The following is a 20,790-nucleotide window of genomic DNA, read 5'->3' on the forward strand; positions in this document are numbered from 1 at the left end:
CCCCAATCTCTGAGCAAGGTGAGGTTCCAAGCACTTACCTTATTCGGTTTCCTTAGAATGAGGGACTGTGGTGACTTTAGGATATATATTTATTTACAACCTTGCAGCATTAACACTCCCAGAAGGTCTTTCTTCTCCCATAGCCACAGACTAGCATACCAGCAGAAATCAAGCACCTCTCTCCCTCACTGGCTTTAGCCTGCTGCCTCTTTCTAGCTGCTTCGTTCCCACACACAACTCTACTCTGGCTTTTGTCCTTTTAACTACCAGCCAGGTGAGGGAAAGGGCTTTTGTTTTCTGGCACAGAGCTGCTTCCTTTGTTACCTTAATGGCCCATACTTAGGGAGCCATTAACTCAGAAATTGGTCTGCCTTGTCCAACAACTGAATTCTTGCTGGATCCAGGAATTAACTGCTCCCCACCAACAAAAGACCCCCACCTTGCAACAATATTATACCCTGAATGAAGACTTCATCACACTGTGTGGAAGCTGGATCATTTTCACCTTGCGTGCAGCCGCTGACAGGAAGAAAGATTCAGAGAAGGAGCTAGGAGGATTATAGAACCTGTAGAAAGCAAGGCAAGGCATTTGAGGCAATAACCACGGTGTGTTCAGCAAGAAGGAAACAACATGAGTGGGACTGAAGCACAGAAATGCTTTTTCCAATCAGACCTGGACAAAAAGTGAAATTCTCCTGGTCTTTTCCAAGCATCTACATTTTCTCAGGTGGCAGCAGCACCTGTGTGTACAACTCCCATATTATTCTGGACAAACTGCAAGCCCACCATCATGCAGAATGTGGCAGCTAGACTGGTGACTGGGAGCGGCCGCCGAGACCATGTAACATCGGTCTTGAAAGACCTACACTGGCTCCCAGTACGTTTTCGAGCACAATTCAAAGTGTTGGTGCTGACCTTTAAAGCCCTAAACGGCCTCAGTCCAGTATACCTGAAGGAGCGTTTCCACCTTCATCATTCTGCCTGGACACCGAGGTCCAGCGCCGAGGGCCTTCTGGCAGTTCCCTCACTACGAGAAGCCAAGTTACAGGGAACCAAGCAGAGGGCCTTCTCAGTAGTGGCATCCGCCCTGTGGAACGCCCTCCCACCATATGTCAAATAGAAAAATAACTACCAAACTTTTAGAAGACATCTAAAGGCAGCCCTGTTTAGGGAAGCTTTTAATGTTTAAAAGGTTATTGTATTTTAGTGTTTTGTTAGAAGCCGCCCAGAGTGGCTGGGGGGACCCAGCCAGATGGGCATGGTATAAATAAATTATTATTATTATTATTATTATTATTATTATTATTATTATTATGCTGCAGGAGAGGGAGTTGTGTGAATAAACTAAGATCTTTTGATTCAACCATGCATTTTATGTTTTATTATTTTAATTACTATTTTTATTTTTATTTAAAAAAAGAACCCATCCAAATGATTGCATTGGTTAAAATGTTTCACAGGTCCAGTGTATATAACATTCCTGATTTCCTAACCAAGTGAACGCTACACCCCATCTTTGCAATTGGAGTCTGAAGCAGGTTTGCAGAGTCTGGTTAAAGGTAACCAGGGTTGGTGCAGACCTAAAGCTCCACAGTCATTAGCTCTGAAAAGGGAATGAAGGGGATGCCTTTGTGAGAGAGGAGCAGCAACAGGAGGAACCCACAGTGTATTTCTAATCTTCTAAACATGATTTAAAACATTACAACTTCATTGGGTGTAAACACTACTGGCCCTGAGCCTCCTGATGTAGGAAAGGCTAAAATTCCAGCTAAAGAAAATCCCAAGCTTTTAATGGGTAGATGCCAAACTTGTTATTCATCATGAACAATGACCCCAAACATACGAAAGGATTAGCCGCTGGTCCCCCACTACACTGTCTTCATTTTCTAAGCAAATATCTAAGAGAAAAGTGAAGAACGCATCTTTTGTCTCCTGCTGGGCAATGCGAAAAACATCCTCTACTGATCTGTTACTGAAACACATTCCACAGTCAAGAGAGCTGTATTAAGGAAAGATGTTGGGTCCAGAGACATGGGCTGTTATCAGCAGAAGAGGAAGTTGAGTCTAAATCACCTTGCATAAGAAGGGATAAGGTAGCCAGCACAGCAATGCACGATAAAAAATTCTGGGCTGAGTTCGCCTTTGTTGTGTAATCTACAATATGTGCTGGGGATTTACATCAGGAAGAAACGGAGCCCTACTCCGAGTTTCACAAAGGGACTTTATTGTAGACAGGGAGCTCAATTGAGAATGTAGAGGATCTCTGGGGACCGTCTAGAGCAGTAAAAGCTGCTGCTGGCTCCCTCTAAGGCTATGATACTCTCACTTTTGGAACGGCTCTGGTGTTTATAGTCCTGAAAGGTGAAAAGATGTCTGTTCTAGTGTGCACAAACGGTGGTGGTGGGAATGATAAACGGTATCTTTGTCAGGTATAGGAACCATGATTCAAATGGGAATAAGTGAATTGCTTGGCATTTTTAAAACTCACCGCTCCAAACTGCCCACCTGCACAAGTCAAACTAGTCAACCAGCTTGTATTTCTGTCCTTTGCATTACAGAATAAAGTAATATCAGGCTGCAGGAAGTGACTTGTCTCGCCAGACAGTTGCGCCATCACAACTAGCTCCTTCACACATGGGTCACAACGCAAGGAACTGGCTTTCGTGTCTCCGTGGATGTGTGTGAAAGTACATTCCCCCTACCAATTGAATTAATAGCACTTGTGAATATGATGCTACCAGCGGTGTTTATGGGCCTTAATTTAAAAAAAAAATAAAAAATGGTGGAACTTTTAAGCTCATGGGCTTGCATCATTTGGCTTCCTTCTTCCACTGCCATCTCAGTGTCTTCTTCCATGTTGCCTCATGGACTTTTCTAAAGCTGTTTCCCACATATGCATTCCCCATTAGGGAGCCAGAATAATGGGTAAGTGCTGTAATGATCAGATACAATAAGACCACAGGAAGCCAACTCCGGGAAAATTGGCAAAAACTGGGTCGATGCAGGGAGAGGTTTGCTGTAAACTTGTCAGGTGTCTCAGCTGCTTTGGCACATTTATACTCTTAGCCACCATGCTAGAAACCACCAGGTGCCAATAGTGGCTTTATCACATTATATGGTCATTAGGATCCATACTGAACACAACCTCCTCTGTCCTGAATGGCCAGCTTAAAAGCGTTATAATAGAATGAGAGCCCATTATCAGTTCCACTGTGGTACTTGCACTGACTGTGAATTATTGGAACTGCATATGGAGGAAACAGTGTTCATGACATGTAATGTGCAACCTTTGGTTGGTTGGTTGTTGTTGTTTAGTCATTTAGTCGTGTCCGACTCTTCGTGAACCCATGGACCAGAGCACGCCAGGCACTCCTGTCTTCCATTGCCTCCCACAGCTTGGTCAAACTCATGCTGGTAGCTTCAAGAACACTATCCACCCATCTTGTTCTCTGTCATCCCCTTCTCCTTGTGCCCTCCATCTTTCCCAACATCAGGGTGTTTTCCAGGGAGTCCTCTCTTCTCATGAGGTGGCAGAAGTATTGGAGCCTCAGCTTCAGGATCTGTCCTGAGCACTCAGGGCTGATTTCCTTAAGAATGGATAGGTTTGATCTTCTTGCAGTCCATGGGACTCTCAAGAGTCTCCTCCAGTACCATAATTTGAAAGCATCAATTCTTCGGCGATCAGCCTTCTTTATGGTCCAGCTCTCATTTCCATACATCACAACTGGGAAAACCATAGCTTTAACTATACAGACCTTCGTTGGCAAGGTGAAGTCTCTTCTTTTTAAGATGGGGCCTTATTCCCAGCTAATTGGGTAAAAAAATGCCATCTAAGGTAACAAAACACAGGAGACTACATCCCCTAACAGTCTGTTGTGCACAGTGGTGGCAACCTGAGAGTGATGGGGGGGACGACAACGTCACACACGTGATGTCAGGACATCAGGAAGAGCCGGGGGTGGAGCTAAATGTGGCGGCCATGCAACTTCAATGGCCGGCGCCTCTGCCTCCACCTCTTCCTGTTGCCGCCACTGGCGGGAGGTTGCTTCAACCCTCCATCCCCTCCATGGCTGGAAGAGATGAAAAAGGACCAGGTCACTAGAGCCATACTAAGCTCGGCACCATGCTTTGCCTCCATGCTTTTTGGACATGGGGGGGCTAGCCCCCACCCCCAAAATATTCAACAGGGCAAAAGCACTCGACCCCCAGAATTTTGCACCCCTTGTTGCGTAGTCTTGCATACTTCATAATTCTTACACTAATATTTATAGCGGTGCAGTCGTTGCTGTGCTCCAGGAAGCGATGTGTGTGGTAGCCAGTTGTACAGCTGGCAGACAGAGCTACTGAAGCTTTCAAAATGCACATGTTTCCTTAAGAATGCAGTGTGTGCTTCAGTTCAAACAATGCCTCACCAACGACAGGCAAAGCACAAAGCAGGTGTGCATGTATTTGAAGAGGGAAGAGTCTCCTTTCTGCACAACTGGATGCCCGCGGCACATCAGTCATAACACAGCCAGCTATACAGCGGCTGTTGCAAAAATGACACGGTTAGATCTAGACGAGTTTCTTATTTATCTTTTCTTCCCTTCGACAGCAGTGTTTGGCAATGGCAGCTTCGAAGCAGGATCCAAGGGTTTAAAGGGCCTTTTGGCAGGTCAGCCAATTTGAAATCAGATCCGAGATTAGGAAAGCACAATCCTCAAAGGCACGCTTTTCAGCTGGAGATGCACAAATGCACCTTGTCTTCGCTGGCTCTCATTAGAAGGGGGTCTAAATTTGACTTCTGGCATGCTTGTGTGTTCACAGAGCAACTTCAAATAAAGGTGTGGAAGGAAAGGACAAAGTCACCCCATTGCATGCTGTGGAATAAAGGCAGACTTGCTGACCTCTTCCCCCTTAACTCCTCTTAGGTCACAGAGAAATTTGGGTGAATCTTAATGTATCATCCAGCTTTTGCTAGGGCCTTTTCCACCTAAGGAAAATCTACAATCTACAGCAGTCTTCATAGAATCATATCATAGAATCATAGAGTTGGAAGAGACCACAAGGGCCATCGAGTCCAACCCCCTGCCAAGCAGGAAACACCATGATGTAGTTCATTTTATAAAATCACAGGGCTGATACCTATGGTGGCCAGAAGCAAAAAATTGGGCTCATATACCTTTAATAGCTTGTCATGCAAACTATACCTGCTGAAATCTCTTCCAAACAAAGGTGCAGGTGTCCTGTCCTACTTTTGCATCTGGACGCTCTACTGGCAACTAATTAAATAAATCTTTACAGTGGTAAGAAGACAAAAAACACACAAAAAGACAGCTACACCAATTGGCATTTCCCAACGTAGAATTACCAACACAGGCACCATACAACTTGCTTAGGCTGAAGAAGTCAAGATACAGGAAATATGCAAGTTGCCATTGCAATATAGTCAATGATACAGATTCACAAGCAATAAAGATTTTGCATCTGTATCCATGAAAAACTAGCAATCAAAACCTGCCCCTCATATTTCACATGAGCCTTTTTTTTCATAGGCTTGTTCCAGCTTTGTACCAAAGGAACCCCTAATTCTGCAACAATGAAAGTTCAATTGAAGGTTGAGTCAATTTTGAAATGACAAACAATATTGCTTTGCAAAGCAAATTATTACATATTCCAAACAGGAGGGGGCCTTAGAAATGTGCTGCTTGTGTGTAGATTAGACCTGTTTGTGTGCTCTGGTTTGGACCTGAATTTGTGTTTTAGAAGAATTTGATAATGCATGGGTAGGCAAATGGTAATAAGAGGTTACATCGCTGAAACTGGGACTCTTTAATATACCTGCAGATGAGAGTCTCTTTGCTAAGTCCTCAACATGTAACATCACATAAGACAAATAGTTCTGCCTAGACAGCAAATGCTTGTCAGAATGAAATTAATTTCACTTGCAAGTGGAATGACTAGGTGCCCTACAAGGCAAAACATGTAACATGACAAAAAAAGAATCACTCCAGAAGAAGAAGAAAACCTGAAATATTTTACTGATTTTGCAGAAAATGTCACAGAGCAGAATACAGGAATTTGCTTGCATTACTACCAATGCACAGTCTACAAGGGGTGGAATTCAACATCACCCTGTTACAAATGTTCCATCTGCTCAACAATATCAACTTGTCAGATGCAACAATCTCACCTTCGGTCCCCCCCTGTACTATTCTGGGGTTTCTTCTACTACCACCCTGAGCCAATTTTGAAGGGGCTCCATGCTTTGTCTCCATGTATGGAGAGTAGGGAAAGCTCCATTGCTCAGAAGTCTTTGCACATGGCTTCCAATGACAGGCTTTGTTAGCTGACTCTAGGGAATCTACAATAGGGTGTGCATGATCCAATGAAAGCTAAGCACATGTCAGTCACCTTCCACCTACCTTCTTCCATCAGTGAGACTTGTCCTAAAATATATGTCCTGTGTGTAAGATTCCTAGAGGTATTAACCAGCCACTCTAAGATATGGTTACCAGACATCCCCGTTCCCCAGGGACAGTCCCCAGATTTACAAATCTGTCCCTGGACAAAATCTGTCCCCGGAATGTCCCCGGATTTCATTTAATGTCCCCAGATTTATATTTTAAGTGTTGTAGATTTATTAGTAGGGAATGAATGTTGCGTGACTGGTTCAACAGCACAAGACACATCATCATATGGGGACTTCTGGCAAGGCAAAATGGCAGGCGAAATGGCAGCAGCAGCTCCTGAAGCCAGCCAGAGCCAACTGAGCTACCAGGCTGACTCTAGCCTGCTGCTGCCACTGCCACTGCCAAGGGGGAACCGGGGATGCCAGTCACATCAACTGGGGGAACTGCTGACACACACACACAGCCCGCAACCCAAATTGAGCCGGGAGCAAGAGCGCCCAGCCGACTGCCCAGTGGCACTCCAGAGCCAGGAAAACCTCGGAGCTGATGCATTGAGAAGGAGGAGAGGGGAAGGAGAAGGAAGAGAGGAAAAAAGGAAGGAGAAAAAAGAGGGGAGCCCTGACCTTGCTGCGCCACTGCCGCTGCCGCTGCCGCTGCCGCTGCCGCTGCTAAGGATGAGAGGTAGGAGAGCACTGGAAGGGCAAGGACACGTGGCCAAGCCCAGACCTGACCCGACCCTACTCCACGGCGGCTAGCGCTCCAGGAGAGCAGGCCAGGGCCTAGAGGAAGGCCGCGCGACAGAGACCACAGAAAAGAAGATATTACTTCTTTTTTTAAAAAAAATAATAACTTTAAAAAAATAACTTTCTTTTCTCTTTTCAAAAAAAGGAAGTGTCCCTGGATTCTTTGAAAAAAATCTGGTAACCTTATTCTAAGACACAATCAGATCAGCTAGGTAGGTTCATGATCGAGCAGGAATATGAATCTCTTGTCCAAAATTGATGCCAACAGCTTGGTTCAGAATAAATGGAGGAATCTAGGAATGAGGCAACATTTGGTCCTGCACCACAAAAGTAAAGGCATCGCTCCAAACAAGTTTTTGCGTAAGTCCCATCCAAAAAATGTGGAAGGCAGAGCCTCAGTTCTAAGAGCCTCAGTATTCAATTAGTCAACTTGCTAAGGGGCCAGTTTTATATTCAACAGAATCAAATGCTAAAACTTTTCTGAGACTGTACAGGCTTCAAATTGGATGTCATATATCGGAATGTTCCCTACCTTAAACCCCCTGTATATACAGAACTGTTTGCTGGTTATAGAGGAAAGTGCAATCTAAAATTTGCCTTGACAGGCTGGTTTTCTACATGCAGGGAAGTGGGGGAGTGCTTTGTATTCCGGAAGATCAAACATGGAACCCCTGCTGCCCCCTTTCCACCATTGCCAGCTGAGAAAAAGCTTTACCGTTTCATCCAAGCTTGACATTTAGTATTATTAATATCGGTTACTGTGATTTATGCCTATTTTTGTGGGACCGGGTAGAAAACTAATTAAAAGCTGCTAACAGTCACATCCTCTTTGAAATGTCTACCAAGCTTGACTTAAAGGTTTCTCCCCAAAAAGTGTCTTCTTTTTTCTTTACGTTTTTAGCAACTTGCCTCGAGAGAGGGCACAGGTTGCACTTAGAAGACTAGTCCATAATACCCAGGAGCTCTTAAGAAAATTGTGCTTTCCTTGTTGCTCCTGCAAATAGAGGCACAGCAGTCTACCAGCATTTTTAAAAATGGGCTTTATGCCAGGAAAAAGTGACCTATTTGTGTGCAGCTACCCCTACTAAAAGAGCTATTGTGTCCTGGGGGGGGGTTAGCCATAGGGGATCCCAGAATGATTCATTTGAAATAATTTCGAGTTCATATGGGACCTTACCACCCCACAATTCACCTCCAACATTTGGGCAAAATAATACTAAGAATGGGGCCCTGTAAACTTGCAAGGAAGCAATCAGCATATATCTTCCTCCTCATCTAGTGACATTCAGGATTGCTTACAAGACTCACTTAGCTTTCCATTTAACCCCCTGGAAATCCCATACCCAGGAATAGGTAGACTGCCCATCTAGATCCCATTACTAGGTAGGTGGTCTGTCAAAGCTCAGCAGTCTCTGGGGTCCTAACAACGTTACAATACTTTCTCTGGTAATCTATCTTTCAATGTGTCCTTTGTCATGCTATGTCTGTGAAATTGGCAGGAGAACCACAGTTCAAATCAGTACTTCTATCCAGTTTATATGTTGATGTGCAAATGCAGTCTTGCTTTGCTTCTGTAGGATGATGGATATGTATTAATATCCCCAACTGTCAACAGAATCCCAACAACCCTTGGCTGAATCAGTCAGCCAGTGTAATATCTCGCATTCCTCTTATCACTGCTTTTCTGATGCACATGCCTGAATGATAAGTTACATCCAGATAAGACTAAATTGTCAGCTCTGACCCTGAAGAGTTCTCTTTTTTTCCAGTGCTCGTCATCATCTTAGACTTCAGATTACACCCTGAAGGCCTGCAATTTATTTTTGTGAAACCTATTAACCCAAATAACAGCTACTTGTCCTGTGTTCTAGTTACCTTGGCAAGAAGAAGGCTGAGCCATCTCTGTATTATTCAATATTGCAAAACAATATTAATCTAGGTTACCAGCTGCCACTCTTGGAAGTCCGAGTCCTTAGAGTTTTATTAATTGGTTTTATTAATCTCTCACCACCATCCCATGCTACTCTTCATTGATTTCATTAGGCTGGCCAGTTGTAAAAGACTTTCCTCTTCTGCACAACTCTTAAAGGTGCAGGAGCCCTGACATCCTTTGCATCCCACCATCCTAATTTAATAATAATAATAATAATAATAATAATAATAATAATAATAATAATTTATTTATATCCCGCCCTCCCCAGCCAAAGCCGGGCTCAGAGCAGCCAACAACGGTAAAAACAACACAGTTTACATAAAATCACAATCAGTTAATTGAAATACATTCTAAAATCAATTCAGATCAAATTAATGTCAACCATTGGATTAGAGTTCTATGAGGATTACAGAAGGAGGGAGTCAAACTGTGCCTTGGCCAAAGGCCTGGTGGAACAGCTCTGTCTTGCAGGCCCTGTGGAAAGATGTCAAGTCCCGCAGGATCCTAGTCTCTTGTGACACAGCATTCCACCAGATCGGGGCTACGGCCGAAAAAGCCCTTGCTCTGGTTGAGGCCAGCCTAACCTCCCTGTGGCCCAGGATCTCCAAGATGTTTTTATTTGAAGACCAGGAGAGGCAGTCCTGTAGGTATGAGGGTCCTAGGCCTAATTCCTATGATACGCATATCTTTTTTAAAAAAATATTTTTATTAGGAATTTCAACATAACAATTTATCAAAAATACATCATCCTCATTCCCCCCCCACCCATTTTTCCCTCCCCCCCAAAAGAAAAACCCACCCACCCACCAGACTTCCCTCAGCTCCTCTCTCTGGTTTCTCAGCACATGTTATTCTCTGCATGTTATAAAATTGTAAAGATCCTCAATTTATCTATCTTTATATTACCAATGAAAGAGTTTGTGAATGTTTATTCAAAACCTGCCAAGGAGTCCAATTCATATTGTTGTTTCTTTAAATACTTCGTAAAAGATTCCCATTCTTCTTTAAAGTCACAGTTATCCTTGTCACGTAGTTTATGTGTCAATTTTGCCAATTTCACATAGTCCATCAGTTTCTCTTGCCACAGTTCTTTAGTCGGGATTTCCTCATTCTTCTATCCTTGTGCTATTAAGACTCTTGCCGCCCATGATACGCATATCTTCATTCATAAGCAATGACACAGTTTGTAGTCAGTACACCTACTCCCTTGCCACAGGGACTTGAGGTCAACGCAGAGATCAGTGCAGAAAAGCCGTGCCATGTTTTATCATCGGAGTCTAAGAAGCACCTCCGTGCCACCCACAAGTGTCATGTGGGTGCTGGAGACCTATTGGACTTACCTTGTGTCCACAAGGAGTTCTGTTTCAGGCAGCAGTGTCTCCTGGCAATAGAGGTCTAGCACAAGTAGCAGAGGTGAGCCCTAGTTCTAGGGAAGGAAATTCCCAATCAAGTCCACATTCATGGTCTTGTGAGAACAGGCCAGGTCAGATTGCAGAAAAACAGGTCAATGAACAGGAGCCGATCCAATATGCATGGTCTGATGTAGCAAAAGGTCAAGTCTCAGGTTAGCTGCAAGCGGAAGGTTCCAGATATATAGCCAGGCAAAGGACAGGTCAAGTCTCAGATAAGCAGAAATAAGATAGGCTGCCGTACAGGAGTACCTCTGGTTAAGAACTTAATTTGTTCTGGAGATCCGTTCTTAACCTGAAACTGTTCTTAACCTGAGGTACCACTTTAGCTAATGGGGCCTCCCGCTGCAGCCGTGCGATTTCTGTTCTCATCCTGAAGCAAAGTTCTTAACCCGAGGTACTATTTCTGGGTTAGCGGAGTCTGTAACCTGAAGCGTCTGTAACCTGAAGCGTATGTAACCCGAAGTACCACTGTACCATGGATAGCACCTAGTGGGACTGCCAGTCAGGCAAGCTTAACTTGAATGTTACTCCAACAAATACCAAACTCTTGACTATTACCAGTAGTAGTGAATGTTGTAGTAGCCATATTTATCACATTTATAAACCATCTTTTCCTCCAAGAAGCACAAGGTTCTCCACTTCCTGTTTTGTCCTCACAACAACCCTGTGAAGTAGGTTAGGCTGAGAGACAGTAACTGGCTCAAAGTCACCCAGTGAGCTTTATGGCTGAGTGGAAATTTGAGCCCACATCTCCCAGATCATAGTCCAACATTCTAACCACTACACCACATTGGCTTCCCTTAGCTTAGACAGTTAGCTCCATTCCTGCAATGAATGAGGCCTCTGCCCTTAAAGGGCCTCTGTTTCCTTTAGGCACCTTTGACTTTCAACTTGGAGACTGAGAATGGAAGTGCGACATTTTCAGGGGACTGATGTCATTGCCTTTTCTGATGGGAGGATAGTTTTCTGAGAGGTTAAGGACCATCAAGAATAATTTCCAAAGACAAACCATCTTTCCATTCTGAGAGATTGTCTATATCTGAGAAGCTTTGGGCTCCTAGAATTAGTTTAATCATCTTGGGATCCTGGCAACAGCATTAAAAACACACACATGCACAATGGAGTAATCAGTTCTAAGACTGCAATCATTTCATTATGCATGTGTAATATAGCTTACAGATCTCTAATCAATATTAAATCAATTAAATTGCAAAACTGACATTTTTAAAAAATAATAATAATTAATGTTCGGATTTTTAAAAAATCCTGCCATGCACTTTGTACTGTAAAAGAGAGCTTTGAGGACTGCATAATGGAGATTTTTATGTCATGTTCATAGGGTATGCATGCTTTACAGCATTTTTGTAATATCACAACAAACCTGTTAATGCTTGTATCTGCTCAAAAAGACTGACAGACACATGGATACATCTGCAGGACAGGCTTTAGCACTGGATACAGCAGGAACCTGCAAGCAATGCCAAAAACAGATGAGTATGTTGCAAATAGAGCAAGCACAACTGGTAGGTGCAAGAAGTTTGGAGTGGAAGCCTCACTCAAGTTGGTAGTACCTGTCCACAAGTGAAGAATCTTGGAAGTACCAATAAAGTGTTCTTGAACTAAACAACTAATAGTTAACTCGCTCACTCAGCAAGCTAATAAGAAGGATCTTGTCGCTTATTTCTTCTGTGTGAGTGTTCTGCACTCCTCAACTCCTAGCAACAGCCTCTTCCACAAGTCTGGACAACACCCATTAGGAACAGATCTTTCATTTGTTTCACAACATGTTTAGAGAACAGCCTTCCCTTTCTAATTCTTTTCTGTAAACCACCCTGATCTTTTCTGTGAACAGCCCTGAGACCTCCAGGTACAGGGTGGTATATACGGTAAATTAGAAGAAGAAGAAGAAGAAGAAGAAGAAGAAGAAGAAGAAGAAGAAGAAGAAGAAGAAGAAGAAGAAGAAGAAGAAGAAGAAGAAGACACCACTCACTGTCCAATTCAGATATAAGCCTTGGTAACATTTTGTTTCCTTTCTTCTCGCTGCATCATTTGTTTCACTGTCATTTGGCTTCTTGTGGAGTCTCCCTGTGAAGACAGTGGTATGAAAATGGAGAGATGAAAAGCGAGTCTAGTATGTGTGATTGTGGGGACTAATAAATATAATGTACACCGCTTACAGAGCAATCCAAACTGTAGAAAGTTGGCTTAAATTATTGAAGTTACTTCTGTTCCAAACTCTGTTCAAGAATTGCCAGCTGAGCTGGCCCAAGCCTGACAGAGGGGAAACAAGCCTTTTAAACAGCAGTTGATTTACAGTGTGATTTCTCCCAATGTAACATGTAATGCAGATGTGGGGAACCTTTTTCAGCCAAAGGTCTGCAGTTTCTCAGGTAGCCTTCAGGGGGCTGTGTGTCTGGGGTAGTTGGGGCCTGAGGTAAAAGTAAGAAGATCAATGTGGCTCTTACTATGGTAGAGTGAGCTACCTTCCAATAATGCAAATGTCCGCAAACGCAATGTACCCTTCTTGCCATCCCCTATACAGACAAACAAGAGGCATTATCATGAATCAAGAACTCATTTCATCCAGACAACAGCATTCTAGGAGAGCATGGAGCAGGCCCACTGAGGTGGGAGCATGGGCTATGGAGGGTTCTGAGGCCCAGACAGAGAGATCTGGAGGGCCACTTTCAATTCTCATGCCTCCAGTTCCCTACCTATGACGTTATCTTGGGTATTGCAAGGGGTCGGAGTAGATTACCCTTTGGTTCCCTTCCAGCTCTACAGTTCTGTGATTTTATTATACTTGTCAGAAACCACAAGGAAGATCAAAATATCTGCCCTGCCCCTCTTCCAATGCCAATAAGGAAACACTGAGGATTACAAGTGGCCTTATTTACAACTTTAGAAAACTTCAGTGAAATGGAAAGTCAAAGAACTGCGGGAGTTTTTTATTTTTTGAAAAAAGTTTTTAATAAGACAGCTTGTAAACAGCCTTGCCCAGAACAAGTTATGAGAATTAATATTTTTACACGCCTGTCGCTGTTTATAAAATAGAGTCAGCCAATTACATTGGTGCCAAGGGTGTGTGTGTTCTAGCGCATAATGAATCAGACCTTTAAAGACGTTGCTCGCTGTGTACAGGTTAAATAGCCAAGAATCTAATTCATTTTGACAAACAGGGAGATGGCAGAATGTGGATGTGTTTAATTTGAACCTAATCAGGGTCGTTTTTTCCCCTGCCTTTTCTTTTTCTCCTTTTGGTGTTGCTGTTAAGCTCACTTCCAAAGTGTGTCATAACCCATCTGCCCCAGGCATTCTTCACAGTATAGCTTTCTTCTGACAGCTTCAGAGGAACTACATTAACTGCAGCACACATCATTATCATTTTTGCTGTAAAAGCATGAAAGAGTTTGAAAGCAAAATAAGAAGCTATTTGGTAAAGGAGCGGGAGGGGGAGAGAACACAAAATGCCTCAGATACCATCTTACACCCAAAGGTCTTTTATTTTGAACTGATTAAATTAAAAATCAAAAACTTAATAGTATGATCTTACTGAATGATCGTGTCTGAATGGTTTTTTTCCCCCATCTTAGATCATAGATTTATTTCAAGATATTTTTGAATTTAACTTTTGAAATCTGAATCAGTACACAAGCCAACATATTGATCGGTACTTCTGAAATCAGCAGGATTTGACATGTGTTTAACAGGGCTCTGGATTGTACCCAGTATTCTCACACACTGCCCTTACTTGCAGTGCTATACTGAGTCACTGGAATCCGTGGCTATCATTCGGAACATTGGAGGAAACTGTTGCTCAGTTTTGTTTTTGATCATTTAGGTACCCAATGTAAACCTTATGCTATGACTCTTTCCCATTTTCTCTTCTTTTCTGCCTGTTTACCTCTTTAGTTTCCTCCTGTCTCTCATATCTGTCTTTCCCCCCCACTCCTCCATTATTTCTTCATTTTGCTTTCTCCCTTCTTTTCTTCTCCTTCTTGTCTCTTCCCACTCACCCAAAAGCTTCTAGTATTCCTCCACTTTTCCTTACATTTTTCTTTGTGATCACAATTCATAGGGGGTTCTTCCTTCCCCAAGCAGGTAGAGTCCTGTGTGTGTGTGTGTGTGTGTGTGAGAGAGAGAGAGAGAGAGAGAGAGAGAGAGATAACACAAGTGAATGAAGAAGTGTGCTAAGTGGAAGAAAGTGTTCAAGAGCAATTATTGCAATTGCCAAGGCCATCTTTGCATTCTACACATCAACCAGATCTTTAATAGAAGAGCCAATCATATCTGCTGGAAACCAGCACAATGCAAATCCACCTGGAAGCCACCTAGATTTTTTTAGCCTTCAGGAGTCGGCATCTTAACAGGGGGTGGGGCTGTTAATCAAAAGCTCACCAGGTGGTGAATATGGCAGAAGAAACAGTGAAACCCACCACCTTCAGATCACCTTCTCTCTGCCCAGCCACAAAAACCAAATCCAGCCCTTCTACAGGTGTTCACGTGTTGGGCTGATAGCACATTAAAGCAGCCTCATGGTTGTCATGGTGGCCATGAAGTCCTGAGGCACCTTGTCTGCAGCAGTAGTCTGTGGGTCCTCAACACCACATCTGAGACCATCTCTGTCACCTCGCATAGGGGGACTGCTGGGCACTGGGACACCAACCACATTCCAGTCTGTCCCACTGGCACAATGCAAGATTATCACTCAAGTATACAGGGAGCCTAGAGAAGGAGATGGACCTCAGCTACTGCTGAATGGAGTATGCAGGTGGACACAGTTGGCATAGATTCTTGCCCACTCAGTTCTAAGTTATACATGCCAAGTCATCCACCTCATTCTCGGTTAAATTATGGATGAGAAATTTTTATTAGAAGCCAACCAGGCATTCAAAAGCAGCATCTGGAAACCCAAGGGCTGACTGATAGGGCAACCACCATAAATACCCCAGGTGGGAAGAGATTCAGAACATGGCACAGACTTGGCTTATCCTATGCACCTCACTTGGCATACTCTGCGAAAATTTGCACTTTGGCTCATGCTTAATGGAGGGACAGCATGCACAAATGGACAAGATGACTCAAATATAAAAGCAGAACTTTATCCGTAATGTTAAAACGGACACCAAAGTCTGTTTCATAAAGTCATTTTCATGAGTGTTTTTTATAGAAGGTTTTTACATTACGAGCAGTGATTCAGCTGCAGGATTCCTTTCTTGGTGTACGTTCAATACTGGTGATATAAAACTACATTTTACTAAAGTCAAATTGCTATTGCTGTTACTATCCTGAACCTATTTGCAAGGGAGTAAGCCCCGCTGAAATTAGTGGGCCTTACCTCTGAGTAGATATGCATAGGATTGTGCTGCTTATGATCATTCCCTCTGCACAGATCTAGGAAGGGATAAAAGTTCTTTTTTCACATTACTTCTGCAGATCTCCAACATTTCACAGATGCTAACAAAGGCATGCTTATAACACCCCAATTCTCGTACCAAGGAGCACTGCTCAAGCTCTGCAAATCCCCAATTCACACTGTTGAAAGTCCACTCCATCTGCTCTTCTGCTGTAGTCAATTCCCTCTTTTATTATTAGTTTTAAGATCACGAAGGCATTTGCTCTTTTGGTTAAAGATATTCTAGAACTAGGGAGGGGAAATTGTGAACTTCTAGTAGTTCTTGGACTCCAACTCCAATCAGTCCCAGTCTGTGTGGTCAGGAATGGTGGGATTTGCACCATTGACATGGTGACCACCACCAGGTTCCTGTGCTAGAAGAACAAAAATGGTCCTACCATCTGTTCTATCAACAAAATAAGTCTCCAAAATAAGCCTCATCAGACTGTAGACTACTTGGCACCTTAGTGCCCATGGCTGGGTTTTTATATGCACTTGCATCAGTGTTGAAATGTATCAAGATCTCCAAGTCTTGAGATTAAACTTTTGTAGGCCTTGGGGAGGGGGCTGAGCCCTGAAGAACAACAAATCTAGCAGTTCACAGTTACAACATTTGATAACAAAGCATCCTCGAAAGTTAATAATAGTGGTTTATTAGGGACAGGGAAGGGCCTTAGCTCAGTGGCAGCACACATGGTTTCATTGCAAAAGGTCATTAGGAAACATTAGGAAGAACTTCCTGACAGTAAGAGCTGTTCGATAGTGGAATTTGCTGTCAAGGAGTGTGGTGGAGTCTCCTTCTTTGGAGGTCTTTAAGCAGAGGCTTAACAACCATATGTCAGGCGTGCTCTGATGGTGTTTCCTGCTTGGCAGGGAGTTGGACTCGATGGCCCTTGTGGTTTCTTCCAACTCTGATTCTATGATTCTAGGTCCAAAGTTCAATTTGAGGCATTGAAGGGAAAGTGGTTTTCCCTTCTCAGGTGTCCGTGGCAGGAAAGTCAGTCACCGCAGAGAGAGAAGAACAAGTCAAGAAAGACTTTATTTTGTGATCACAAAAGGTGGGAGCCCTGTTGTAAATAACAGTACACCACACAGGAACTACCACAACTGAGACTGCAGCTATAGTTTTCTCAAAAGGAAATACGAATTCAAAAAAGCCAGCCACGACATTGCATAGCATAATAACATTTTATGGCAGATTACATACATTAGCCTCCTTTTGGACATATATATTAGAACTGGCCAGTCTTCAGCATGCTGCCTGCATGATCAGCGCATGGACAGTTTCCCATTTATCATACCTTGCCTAGCATTCCTTTACTTAGGAAAGCATCTCCCAGCAATAACTCAATCCCACTTTGCTTATACTTTCCCTTGCAAAGCTAGACATTCTACACTGGTAGTTCATGCTGTAACAAAACCCACATTCTTTTCCCATCATTGTTTTATTTATTCCCAATTCAAGCAAAGAGGGCAGTTCTCAATAAAAAGGGTTTAATTGTGTTTCCTTAATTATTTTGACTTTATTAATGTGAATTTTCCCTTCAGGTAGGGTTAGTAAAGACTTCTCTCTGAAACCCTGGAGAGCTACTTACAGTTAGCATAGGGTCACTAATCTAGATATATCAACTGGTGTAAAGCAGGTGTGGGAACCTTTGGGCCTCCAGATGTTGCTCAGCTACAAGTCCCATCATCCCTGGCCACTGGCCATTCTTGCTGGAGCTGCTGTGGTTCAGCAACAGCTGGAGGGACACAGGTTCCCCATAACCTTGTGTAAGGCAACTTCCTATGTTCTGAAAATAGAAACTATTCCTGGTAAATAGAGAAACTTGGAAGATACACCTTTGCAGCCTGGGAACCACTGCAACATGGATTGTTCTCTTGCTGCTCAAGTAGTTTTGCAAGGTCTGGGTCTTGTGGGTGGAACCAACACTGGTCTGCATATTAGTTTCTGGGGAGAAATTGTGGGAATAAGGCGGTTGTGCTCATGTCCAGCCTGTGGTCACTGCTGGTTGGCCACTGTGAAAACAGGCTGCTGGACTAAATCGGGCTTTGATCTGATCCACCAGGGCTCTTCTTCCATTCTGATAGCACTATGGTTCATTCTCATGCCAATATTGCCCCACTTTCTGGGGAAACATTGTGGTAGCAGCAGCAGCATCACCCATTATCATCACCATTCTATTATTTGTACTCTGCCCATCTGAGTGGGTTGCCCCAGCCACTCTGGACAGCAGCCAACATACATAAAACATAATCAAACATTACACATTAAAAAGCTTCCCTTTACAGGGCTGCCTTCCAATGTCTTCTGAAGGTTATATAGATACTTATCTCCTTGGCATCTGATGGGAGGGCATTCCACAGGGTGGGTGCCACTACCGAGAAGGCTCTCTGCCTGGTTCCCTGTTGCTTCGAGGGAAACACCAGAAGGCCCTCGGAGCTGGATCTCAGTGTCCAGGCTAAATGATGGGGGTGGAGATGCTCCTTTGGGTATACTGGGCTGAGGCCGTTTAGGGCTTTAAAGGTCAGCACCAACACTTTGAATTGTGCTCGGAAATGTACTGGGGAAAGTATCCCAGGCCACAAAGTTATTGTGACCTTCATCGATGAGAAGCCCTTCAAGAAGAAATGTCTTTTGAGTTTCATCCCATTCCTGTCAGAGTGAATGAGAAGTCTGTCCCTTTGGTTGTCACATTGATGGTGGTAGCCAAGAGTGTTTTTCACCCATTTAGTTGGACCGTTTCCTGGGTGTAAACTACCTAATCATGGCCACTCATCCTTTAGTTGCATCCAGTCAAGATTGCTGTAATACGCTCTACATAAGACTGGTTCAAATCCAGTCATCTGATTACTGACCTGGCCAGGTGGATCACATGTTGTTAGTCTTAAAATAACCTCACTGTGGCCTTCACTGGTCTTCAAGTCCAAATTAGGAATGGACAGATCCATACAGTTTTGGCCTGTTTCAATTTCATATACAGTGGTACCTTGGGTTAAGAACCTAATTCGTTCTGGAGGTCCGTTCTTAACCTGAAACTGTTCTTAACCTGAGGTACCACTTTAGCTAATGGGGCCTCCCGCTGCCACTGCACCGCCACAGCGTGCTTTCTGTTCTCATCCTGAAACAAAGTTCTTAACCTGAGGTACTATTTCTGGGTTAGCAGAGTCTGTAACCTGAAGTGTCTGTAACCTGAGGTACCATTGTATATTGATTTATAAGTCCATTTGGTCCTGTTTCTGTGCAAGGTAAAGCTTGGTAATTTTAACTTTCAATTTTTTTTATATTACATAAATAATTTTAAAACCTCAGGATAAATCCTTCTAGAACAGATGTTAGTCAGGGATCAAAGGTTGCTAATACAAGGTGGAATTTACTCCGGTCGTTGCATTCCTTCAGGTTGTGCAGGAAATAGGCCAGGGAACAGCTAGTGGGATATCTCTGAAGGGAAAACAGAGCTCCTGTATTTGATCTCTGTTCTTTTTTGCATGCAACAGCTGGAGAGAAACAGGAGAGCTGGGTACAGAGGGAATAGAGATATCACAGCGGGAAAGAGAATAAAAGAGAGTCTGAGGGACAAATTATTATTAGAGAGCAACAGATGATGGTCTCAACATCAGACCTTTTCACAACAGAGTGGCAGCTTTACCACAATTAGCTGTACCACCGAGTTTTAATCAATTGCTATGCAAATAATTCTGTGGTACTGTACATAAATAGCAAATCCCTTAATAAAATAAAAAATCTATTCTGCCGAGTCCTTGGATCTCCAATTTAAATGTGTTTGCATATTTTGTAGTGGTTCAATATGGTGGCTGAATACCTGGATGTGCAACACATTCAGGTCATGATAGATTTCAATATAATGCCTCTCTGGGTTCAATCATCATTTAACATTCAAACCTGCTAGCTAACCAGCCTAGCATGTTACAACCAATGGACAATGCAAATAGGATCGTTTTATTTTATTTTATTTTGCAATATTACATTAATTTACATCTTTAATCATTCTTGTAATATATACTATACATATTTATCTAGATATATCTATTTTCCATATTTATACCATGGTGACTTCCCTCCACCCGTGCTCAGCTTCCATTAATTTTCATTCCTTTTATATTGTGTTAAAGAAAGTTGTTTACATATTCCCCATTAATCCCTTTTCATCTTTCCCTTTACTTTACAAACTTAAGTCAATGAATAGGATTTTACCTCACGTTGTGGAGATAAACACAGGAGAAGTCTTCCCTAGTCCTTGTCAGATACGAGCAAGGCCTTAATCCACTATCTCTACCTTCCCGGCCCACAATCTTGATTTTGTCCACACTCCTTTTTAGGGTCTTCCCCTCAGGAAAACCTCTGGGCGTGCAACAAAACAAATAAAACCCTACAGGATCTTTACTTGTAATTAGGAAGGACCTGATGCATAGTTTGGTTTGAACCTGTTAAAATTCAGATTGGCAGATGACTGTTTCACAGAAGCCCACAATGCAAGTTCAAGACACAGAACTGCAAAAAAAAAAAGTCAAAAACCAAGTTTTGAAAATGCCTGTTTATATTGCCACTACTTTTTTAAAATTGAGGGAGGGGATAGAAAGGCATGTGAGACAGAAAAAAAAACCAATGGTTTAAAAGTGGAGAGTGCTTAGAGATGTAAACCGTAAAAGTTTTGCACTTTCTTTGTGCAATAAATATAGCGGAAGGAACTAGTCATGTTTTTGGACATTGGCTTGGAATCATTTACATATAGAATGTTTATTACGGCACCCAAAAGGTAGAAGTAATACAATTGGGTTCTACCGCAAGGCTTCCTTCCTACCCCCTGCTGGCTGCACATATTGCTGCAGCATACATCCAGATTAGCTTTATTGCTGTTCCACTGCGGAACCTATGATTCACTGGAGCAAACTG

General features: G+C 42.9%; 1 long non-coding RNA gene across 1 annotated transcript; it reads left to right on the plus strand.

Annotated features, from left to right (window-relative positions):
• The first annotated feature begins 14,637 nt into the window (after positions 1–14,637).
• Positions 14,638–17,378, plus strand: LOC310677146. Its single transcript, XR_014510954.1, has 2 exons — positions 14,638–16,586; positions 16,805–17,378. It is a non-coding gene; the product is annotated as an uncharacterized lncRNA (long non-coding RNA).
• The last annotated feature ends 3,412 nt before the right edge of the window (positions 17,379–20,790 follow it).

Source organism: Podarcis tiliguerta (genome assembly GCF_965153285.1).
Source record: "Podarcis tiliguerta genome assembly, chromosome: 5".
NCBI classification, from domain to species: domain Eukaryota; kingdom Metazoa; phylum Chordata; class Lepidosauria; order Squamata; family Lacertidae; genus Podarcis; species Podarcis tiliguerta.